This window comes from Dendropsophus ebraccatus, chromosome 2, assembly GCF_027789765.1.
Source record: "Dendropsophus ebraccatus isolate aDenEbr1 chromosome 2, aDenEbr1.pat, whole genome shotgun sequence".
In the NCBI taxonomy this organism is placed as follows: domain Eukaryota; kingdom Metazoa; phylum Chordata; class Amphibia; order Anura; family Hylidae; genus Dendropsophus; species Dendropsophus ebraccatus.
The window spans coordinates 39553151-39563877 of record NC_091455.1 but is presented as its reverse complement, the minus strand read 5'-3'; the positions used below and the strand labels follow the sequence as shown (position 1 = coordinate 39563877).

Below are 10727 nucleotides of genomic sequence, written 5' to 3'. Positions count from 1 at the left end.
ATAAACTGCTCCTGTTTCTTCAGGTTTATGCACTTACTATACCTTATACACCACATGCTGATTGCTATACTTATACTTATAATATCACATATTCTGCTGTTTCTGAATGTTTGTTTCATCTGTTCTACTTGTTGTTCAGAATAAAAAATCATTATTTTTGGGGTGTGGAACCAATTGTCTGCATTTCAGTTATTTCTTATGGGAAAATTTACTTTGATTTAAGAGTGGATTTGGATTACAAGCACAGTCCCAGAACAAATTACTGTATGCTCGTAATCCCAGGCACCACTATAATTTCAAAGATTTTAAACAATTTTTGACAAATTGCCAATGCTACAATGTTTTTGTATCTTTTGTATCTTTTTATAGCTTTGTATCCTCTGGTGCCTCGATTACAAGTGTTTTCTTTTTTTCTTCTTTTTTATTTAGTTTCTTCATTTAACTATATTTACACAATAAAGTACAATGTACTTATCTGTACAATGTACTTTTATGGTGCGTTCACACCTACAGGATCTGCAGCTGATTTTCTGCAGCAGATTTCATTTAAATAACTGAACACATCATCAAATCTGCTGCAGATCCTGTAGGTGTGAACGCACCCTTAGGAAACATTTGATGAAAATAACTTTCATCAAATGTTTCCTAATGTTGAGACAAGTACATTGTACTTTATTGTGGGAATATCTTGGCTTTTGGGTGCAGAGGTGTAACATGAAGCTCCCGGGCCCGGTATCAGAAACTGCTCACAACAGGAGAGTTTTTCCTATCGGGATTTGCTGCTGCTCTGGACAGTTCCTGACATGGACAGAAGTGGCAGCAGAGAGCACTGTGGCAGATTAGAAAGATCACACAATTTCCTACAGGATATACAGCAACTGATAACAAATCTGTGTAACTTTTTGGCACCAGTTGATTTAAAAAAAATTTTAAAGGCAAGCAACCAATGTAGTAAACTAAAAATACTCGCTTATCCTCAAATGATGGGTGGTAATTATGCACGGTGCATGTGAGACAAAAAGTAGTTCTCCACTTTGATGCTTAAATGGGGGGTCCGGTACCTACTGGTATTGTGTGTACAGTGATACTAGTGTATAGCATACAGCGCCCTTGCATTAATTCTGGTGGATAAGCATAAATAGTAGCGAGCAAGGATTGTTAGAACTTACTTAAAGGGGTTGTCCGGCGATAAAAAATTATTCACAGAATAACACACATTACAAAGTTATACAACTTTGTAATGTATGTTATGTCTGTGAATGGCCCCCTTCCCCGTGTTTCCCCCCACCCACGCTAGACCCGGAAGTGTGGTGCATTATACTCACCGCATCTCGTGTCGTCCACGGTCTCCGATCGTCAGCAGTGACGTCTTCTTCGGGAGCTTGGCGGATCTTCCCGAGTGCCGGCCGCCCTCTGCAGCGTCATCCGAAGCTCAGCCGCGATTGGCTGAGCATAACTGTGCTCAGCCAATCGCGGCTGAGCGGCTGATGACGCGGCCACGTCATCAGCTGCTCAGCCGCGATTGGCTGAGCACAGTTATGCTCAGCCAATCGCGGCTGAGCTTCGTATGACGCTGCAGAGGGCGGCCGGCACTCGGGAAGATCCGCCAAGCTCCCGAAGAAGACGTCACTGCTGACGATCGGAGACCGTGGTCGGCACGCGACAGGTAATGTATAGCGCACCACACTTCCGGGTACACGGGTGGGGGTGGGGGGACACGGGGAAGGGGGCCATTCACAGACATAACATACATTACAAAGTTGTATAACTTTGTAATGTGTGTTATTCTGTGAATAATTTTTTATCGCCGGACAACCCCTTTAATTAGGTGATTGTCCTCATGTGTAGACCATTCGGATCTTCTCTTTAGGTAAAGGTCTTTTGTTCGGTTTGTGCTGGGAGTACAACATGGCTACTACCAGCTACAGCATTCCGTGTTCAAAGTGACGTCACTGCATGTGTGGACAACAGAACTCAGAAAGATTAGCAAAGCTAGGGTTAATTTGTTCAAAAAAATTCTGTAACTGTCATGACTGGAGTCATGGATCCACTGTACTACCACTAGCGATGGTGTAAGCCGCACCAGGGAGCGGAGTGTAAGGGCCTGCTGGTCTTCACCAGTGCCCACTGCAAGGTGGGATGGACTTGCTGCGACAGGTGACCCCCAGGTCACTACCCCTGGCTTGGCTTGCTAGCAGCGGTGGGCGAGGTGCAGATGGAGAAAGGAAGGCAGGCAGGCTGAAATTCAGCATGGTTGGAACTGGGGCAGCAGTCACAGGCTGGAACCACAGATAGCAGGAAAATGCTGGGACCACACGCTAGGAAGCATGAAGAGGCTCCAACCAGGAATGTCAGCACAGGTGTTTTATTTATAGGGGAGGTGATTGGTGCTACTGACCAATTAGGGACACACTGTCCCTTTAAATACAGAGCAGTGGGTGCGCAAGCGGGAGCAGGAGACAGGAACTGGGACACATAAGATGCCTGGGAGGGCCGCAGAGATGGCAGAGCTGGGCCCCTGAACATGGGTTTCGGCATCCACCACAAAACACGGGCTCAGGGAGCAGGCACAGACACTGCCGTGGTTGTAACAACAGCATAAGGTTATTCTTTATGTCTACAGGAAACAAGGTTTGTACACCAAAATAGGGGATTCTTTACTGTAAGAGCAGTGAGCCTGTGGAGCTTTCTGAAAGAGAAGTGGTCACGGTGAACTCAATAGAGGAGTTCAAAAGATGCCTGGATACATTTCTCTTGCGTAAAAAATAATGTATAGTTACCAGATTTTAGAGATGGGTCATTGATCCAGGGATTTATTACCATTGGCAGGTTTGGAGTCTAGAAGGATTTTTTTTCTCGAGGGTCGGAAAATAATCTTTTACATTGCACGTTAATAAATGGGCTGAACTGGATTGTCTTTGTTCCAGCCTCACAAGCTGTGTTACTCCGTTGCTATGGTTGATGGAACTATTGCTTACATTCCATTAATAAAAACCTGCGATGACTAATTGACGGCACAAGCCCCAGGCCCAGGTGTCTCCTGACAGTACAGCGGGCAGGACTACTTCACCGTCTGGCTGAAACTTTCTATACGTGACGAGTTTTCCAGATGTGAAGCTGGTGGAGCCCGGAGAAGGCCTAATGGCAGCAGGTAAGATGTTGCTGACAACTTAATCTCTACTATTACAGATGACTGAGTAATGGCAGAAAAGACTAAAGTTGTTAACATGGAAGCCCCACTTGTATCATTAGGTGGAATTAAGTTCTAAAAGGTGGAATGTTCTAATGGGGATATTGAAAAAGACGTCAAATTCTACAAGTCACGATTATTATCCATTTCCTTAAGAAGGTGATATGTGAGGACCTGATTCATGATAATGACAACCCACTACCAGCATTAGTCCTCTAATAATAGTACAGCTATGTCACATTACAGGGAAGTGCATTGGATGTAAAGCGTATAGCATACAGTTGTAGCACATTAGTTTCGGTACACGGGCAATTAAAGAATACAGATTTTTTTCCTTGGAAAGTGTGCAGCGTCATGATAAAAAGCAGCTTGGTTGTTAATAAAAAATTATAATATAATTAACTTCTTATTGTAGGTCCATACTATAAGCAATGTCTCCCATATACAATGTTCCTGTCTACTTTATAAAGGCGAGAAGATAAACTGGGAAAATATAACATTAACATCAGTACAAAAAAATGCTATAACTATTAAAACAGTGAACACCAATAAACAAGGATAAAGTACTGTTACAATGACATTCTACACAATGGTGTAAATCCTGCCAGATCTGGAAAACTGCTAAACTATTGAGATTAAGGATTAGCAAAAAAAATTACCAGAAAGTGAGATGGTTGGGAGGCAGAGCAGCAGAGATCTGGTCAGCAGTTACATGTCAAATAGACATCTGTCAAGATATTGCACCCGATCGGTGCTCAGCTGTAAAGATGCTGCAGTTATCTTCAGTTGGATCAGGCAGGTCCCCCTTAAAGGGGTTGTCCGGCTTTTGGTATTTTTTAACATGCTGCTGCTGGTGTATAAAAAACAATAAACATCCTATGCTTACCTCCCCACACTCCCCTGGTGTCACTGATGCCCCCCCCCCCCCTTTGACTGCAGAGCCTCTACATCTGAGACGGATTCATCTTGAAGGTGACAGCCCACTCAGACAATAACTGGCCACAGGGCTGTCCCATCTCAGTCAGTGATTGACTCAGTGGGTTGTGACTCCCGTATCGAGTTCATCTCAGTAGTGGAGGCTCTGCAGTCAGTGGGGGACACCGGGGGAGCACAGAGAGGTGAGGATAACATTTTTATTGTTTCATATGCACCAGCAGAAATATATATATAAAAAAAATACCAAATGCTGGACGGCCCCTTTAAGGAGCCAAGAAGGAAGGGGCCAGGTGTGGGATAAAGCACCGCAAGATGTTGTCCTGAGTTTGCACTGGGGAAGAGGATGTCTTTGAGTTGGTGGGTGAAAAGGAAGAAGCTCCAGAGGTGTTTTGCTGTGAGAGAGCCAGGGTGCCAGTGCAGCCAAGCTGGGCAGGACATCCTCAATGATAAAGTATATTGCAGAGCTGGAGTACGGAAGAGAGCAGCAGGTTATGGGACTACACTATAAGATGAAAAAACTAAACAGAGTAGCACTGATAAGTGTCACCTAAGCAGTCACCGGATATGTGCGTGAGTCCATCAGGTAACCTGGTCTCCCTGGATGCAGGTGCCCTTATAAAGGGAGAAAGGGAACGCCTGCATGGTCTCAAATCTAGAGATGTCTGACCCCTCTCCAGCTAAAGACATGTCCCTCTTTCCTGCTTTAAAACATCATGATATCACATTAATATGGCTAGGAATTAGGTCACCAGGGCACAGGGCATGTGCAGCACAATTTACTTAGAGACTGAATGCCACAAAAATGGCATTTATCAAGAAACTGCACTGTATAACCGCATGTATATTGGCACTGTATGTATAACCGCATGTATATTGGCACTGTATGTATAACCGCATGTATATTGGCACTACATGTATAACCGCATGTATATTGGTACTGCATGTATAATCGCATGTATAACCGCATGTATATTGGCACTGTATGTATAACCGCATGTATATTGGCACTGTATGTATAACCGCATGTATATTGGCACTACATGTATAACCGCATGTATATTGGTACTGCATGTATAATCGCATGTATAACCGCATGTATATTGGCACTGTATGTATAACCGCATGTATATTGGCACTGTATGTATAACCGCATGTATATTGGCACTACATGTATAACCGCATGTATATTGGCACTGCATGTATAATCACATGTATATTGGCACTGCATGTATAACCGCATGTATATTGGCACTGCATGTATAACCGCATGTATATTGGCACTGTATGTATAACCGCATGTATATTGGCACTACATGTATAACCGCATGTATATTGGTACTGCATGTATAATCGCATGTATAACCGCATGTATATTGGCACTGTATGTATAACCGCATGTATATTGGCACTACATGTATAACCGCATGTATATTGGTACTGCATGTATAATCGCATGTATAACCGCATGTATATTGGCACTGCATGTATAACCGCATGTATATTGCCACTGCATGTATAACCGCATGTATATTGGCACTGCATGTACTGTATAACCACATGTATATTGGCACTGTATGTATAACAGCATGTATATTGGCACTGCATGTATAACTGCATGTATATTGGCACTGTATGTATAAGCGCATGTATATTGGCACTGTATGTATAACTGCATGTATATTGACACTGTATGTATAACTGCATGTATATTGGCACTGTATGTATAACCGCATGTATACTGGCATTGTATGTATAACCGCATGTATATTGGCACTGTATGTATAACAGCATGTATATTGGCACTGTATGTATAACCGCATGTATATTGGCACTGTATGTATAACAGCATGTATATTGGCACTGTATGTATAACAGCATGTATATTGGCACTGTATGTATAACAGCATTTATATTGGCACTGTATGTATAACAGCATGTATATTGGCACTGTATGTATAACTGCATGTATATTGGCACTGTATGTATAACAGCATGTATATTGGCACTGTATGTATAACTGCATGTATATTGGCACTGTATGTATAACAGCATGTATATTGGCACTGTATGTATAACTGCATGTATATTGGCACTGTATGTATAACAGCATGTATATTGGCACTGTATGTATAACTGCATGTATATTGGCACAGTGTGTAACAGCATGTATATTGGCACTGTATGTATAACTGCATATATATTGGCAATGTAGGTTTTATTTATCTAGTTATACTGGATCAAAGTATTTATGTGAATGTTGTAGCATGCGGCATTATACCAGTTTACTGTTTAGCAGTATTAAAGGGGTTATCCAGCGCTACAAAAACATGGCCACGTTTCCCCCTACTGTTGCCTCCAGTTCCGGTGTGGTTTGCAATTAAGCTCCATTTACTTCAATGGAGCTGAGTTTCAAAACCCCACCCACACTGGAGACAACAGTAGGGGGAAAGTGGCCATGTTTTTGTAGCACTGTATAACCCCTTTAATATGAGAGCTATATGGCACTAGTAATAGTACAGGTGTAGCACTAAGGTTTATGGACTATAATTTCACATGTAATGTAAGAGTCATACATTGAACACCACAATAATAGTAACATAGACAAATATATAAAGAAATCTTCACAAAGTGCCCCAGAACATCAGCCATGCCTCTTCCTCCATCTTACAATCCTGTAACAAATTGCTGAAGCAGGCGCCTCCCCCATCTGACCTCTCTGCAGCTGGACACAGAGATTTTAAGCTCCACCCCTTTGGCTAACTTCCCATCAGCTGTTTAATAGCCCAAAATTATTAAGATCGACTTAAAAAGAACCCTTGAGTTTGTTTTAGAATCTTGCAATACCGTCAACCTGTTTTATCATTCATTTCTAGGTTTCGCTTCCTTTGTTAATTGATGTACGGAAAGGTAACCAACGGCCATTTCTATCAACTATTTTTTTTTCTTAAAAACATTTGAGCTTTACCTTTAAATAAAGCCAAAAAATAATAGAAGTATAAAAATCAAGGCTGGATGTAACTATTGTAGATGAAATCAGATGTGTCTATGACTTTACAGAGGTCGATTCTGCTGCTGTACTTGTCAAGTGCCGTCAATAGATTCAGCGATGCCGTATAAACTGCAAACGGAGGGATCATTACAGCAAGTACAATGTATTGTGTCTCTTAGATAACGCACACTTGTAGGTTGTACTTTTTTTCAACCTTTTTCAAGCATAACTACAAAAACCAATAGAGAATGATTCAAGGTCATCATTATATATGGGGAACATAGCATTTGCTTTTGCGCAGTCATTTGTCTATAGAAGTCCATAAAGAAGAAGGGAGACTTTTCCAAACAATGTAAGGGCCCATTTACAGCACTTGCAGACATGTCACCTCTATATATCAACAACTTGTCAACAGTATTACTAGGTACTCCCAGAGAGCCCACTAAGATTAATGGATCAAACAATGGGGGAGAATGATCAAACATGGTGTAAAGTGAAACTGGCTCAGTTGCCCCTAGCAACCAATCAGATTCCATCTTTCATTCCTCACAGACTGGAAAATGAAAGGTGGAATCTGATTGGTTGCTAGGGGCAACTGAGCCAGTTTCACTTTACACCATGTTTGATAAATCTCCCCCATAGTGTTTTAGTGACTACAATCATTCTATATCTCACATGAATACTGTGTCTGTGCGGGAGCCAAATTCTGGGTCTGCTGCCCTTTTTAGTCAGTATGTAGTAAAGGAAATCTATCAGCTGTAATTCACATTCTAAACTGACAACACTGTTAGATAACTGTTAGGTCAAGGAGACACATGTTACCTTTCATATATCTAGCTGTGCTTCCGGAATGTAGAATTTCTTTTTTTTTTTTTTCTTTAGTACAAAAAGTCTTTCACCCATTCTCTACATTCTGCTACTGATCTTACACTAACAACTCCCATAATTAGAACCTCACACTCCCGCCTCCAAGACTTCTCTCGAGCTGCACCAGTTTTCTGGAACGCCCTACCCAAAGACCTCAGACTTAGGGCCCTATTACACCAGTAGATTATCTGGCAGATTGTTTTGAGCCAAAGCCAGGAATGGATTATAAACAGAGAATAGGTAATTAGGGAAAGACAGAAATCACTCCTCTTTTCAAATCCATTTTGGACTTTGGCTTTAAAAAATCTGTCAGATAATCTGTTAGTGTAATAGGGCCCTTTGAGTCCGTTTTAACACGCAGATTATCTGACAGATATCTGACAGATTTTTGCATCCAAAGCCAGGAATAGACTACAAACAGGGAACAGGTCATAAAGAAAAGACAGAGATTTCTCTTTTTTTCATATCTATTTCTGGTTTTAGTTTAAAAAATCTGTCAAATATCTGTCAGATAATCTGTGTGTGTAAACGGACCCTAATACCCAACACTCACAGTTTCATGCATGCCCCAAAGGCTCATCTCTTCAGGCTCGCTTATAACATTCCCTAATTGTTTCCCCTTCTGCTGTCCTCTCACCTTCTACTCTATCTCTGATGGTTCCAGGCACTTTCTACGTTTAACCTGTACTCAAGCGAGCAGGTCTCATATCCCCTTTGTATTTTTATTTATTCTAATTATTTAATTTTGTAATATGTAAATGTAATCTCTGTACTGTGTGTGTAAAACAAAAAAGCGTTGCGGAATCTGTTCATGCTATACAAATAAATATTATTATTTATTATATTATGAGCCCCTGATCTGTAGCAAGCTGTAACACATCCTCCCTCCCATACCCTACCTTGCTTGGGACTCCAGGTGTCAATCAAGCTGGAGGGGGAGGGGGAGAAATTCCATCTGGAGGGTACAAACACACACACCTTATACACAGCGTATTTACTGCTGCGATATGCAGCAAATACGCAGCAGATACACAGCAGATTAGATCTAAATAACTAAACACAGCATCAAATCTGCACCATCAAATCTGCTGCAGATCTGCTGCGTATATGGTGTGTGGGTTTGTACCCTTAGGGTACAAACACACACAGCAAATACGCAGCAGATTTGATGCTGTGTTCAGTTATTTAGATCTAATCTGCTGCGTATCTGCTGTGTATCGCAGCAGTAAATACGCTGTGTATACGGTGTGTGTCTTTGTACCCTCAAGCAGATTGGGATCTTGAAAAAGCCTCTGGCCTTTGTACCAGAGAATAAAATCATTTTTCTACTTCATGGAAGCACAGTTGGATATATGATAGGTATCAGGTGTCTCCTTGACCGAACAGCTATCTATAGTAACAGTGTCAGCAGTTTGAAATGTGAATTATAGCTGGCAGATTCCCTTAAAGAAATAGACTATATTACTATTAGACATAAGAGGAAGTTTTAAAACTGCACATGCTGCGTTCATGCCTATGGTCCTATGCACACAACTGTGTATTTTCTGACCTGACATGACATTGAACTTCTAGATTTGAGGCCCTTATGGTGCGTTTACACAGAAAGATTTATCTGACAGATTTTGGAAGCCAAAGCCAGGAATAGATTTGAAAAGAGGATAGATCCCAGTCTTTCCTTTATGACCTGATCCCTGTTTATAGTCTGTTCCTGGTTTTGGCTTCAAAGATCTGTCAGATATATCTGTCTGTGTAAACGCACCATTAGATTTTCATTGCACTCATGTGCGTGATTGTGCTCTCTGCTGCCACCTCTGTCCATGCCAGGAACTGTCCAGGGCAGCAGGAAATCCCAATAGAAAACTTCCCCAAGTATGGCCAGACCTGATATGGACAGAGGTGGCAGCGGGGAGCACTGTGTCAGACTGGAAAGAATGCACCACTTCCTGCAGGACACACAGCAGCTGGCAAAGCCATATCGTCTGCTGTCTGAGAGGACCTAAAGGCCATATAAGTAAGTGACATTATTTCAAATGACAATTGTTAGGCACATGGCCCTGTTTCATATCTTGCATGGGGGTTGAAAAGCTTCATAATACTTTATCATTACTTTATACATACTTAGGCCATGTTCACATAGCGTATGAGACCGGCTGTTCCGTGACCCGGCCGGGTTACGGAAAGGCCGTTGTCTGCAAAGATCAAAGATGATCCTTCGGGCAGCAGTGTTTTGATGCGGGCACATCAGCGCGCCCGCATTAGAACTCCTCATAGCACACAATGAAGCAAGCAGCCGGAGCCACTCGCTTCATTGTGTGAACTGACATAGCTTTCTGCGACCGCTATTCACTGAATTGCGGCCGCAGAAAACTGCCATGTCAGTTCTTTGCGCCGCCGCGAAGAATCCCGGTTGGAGCGTAGACTATGTGTATACGCTCCGGACGGGATCCCATACAAAACTAAGCACAATAGCTTTTCGTAAAAGTACGTCCGTTGTTACCGATTGCAACAACGGCCGTACTTTTACGTCGTTCCCACACATTATTGTTGCTCAGTATTTTGGTCCTCATATTGCAACCAAAACCAGGAGTGGATTGAAAACACAGAAAGGATCTGTTCACACACGGTTGAAATTTTGTGGATGGCCGCCATTTTATGACAAGTAATGGCCGTTATTTCATAACAACGCCTGATGTTTTAAAATAACGCCAAATATTTGCCATTAAATGGCGGCCATCCACTAAATTT

The 10727-nt window shown here is 42.0% G+C and overlaps 1 long non-coding RNA gene across 1 annotated transcript in view; it reads left to right on the top strand.

The window, feature by feature from the left end:
* Positions 1-3069: 3069 nt before the first annotated feature.
* Positions 3070-10727, top strand: part of LOC138784377 (uncharacterized) — a 32336-nt gene continuing 24678 nt past the window's right edge. Inside the window, exon 1 of the long non-coding RNA XR_011361830.1 lies at positions 3070-3151. This is a non-coding gene — a long non-coding RNA (uncharacterized lncRNA). The remainder of the gene's footprint in view (positions 3152-10727) is intronic.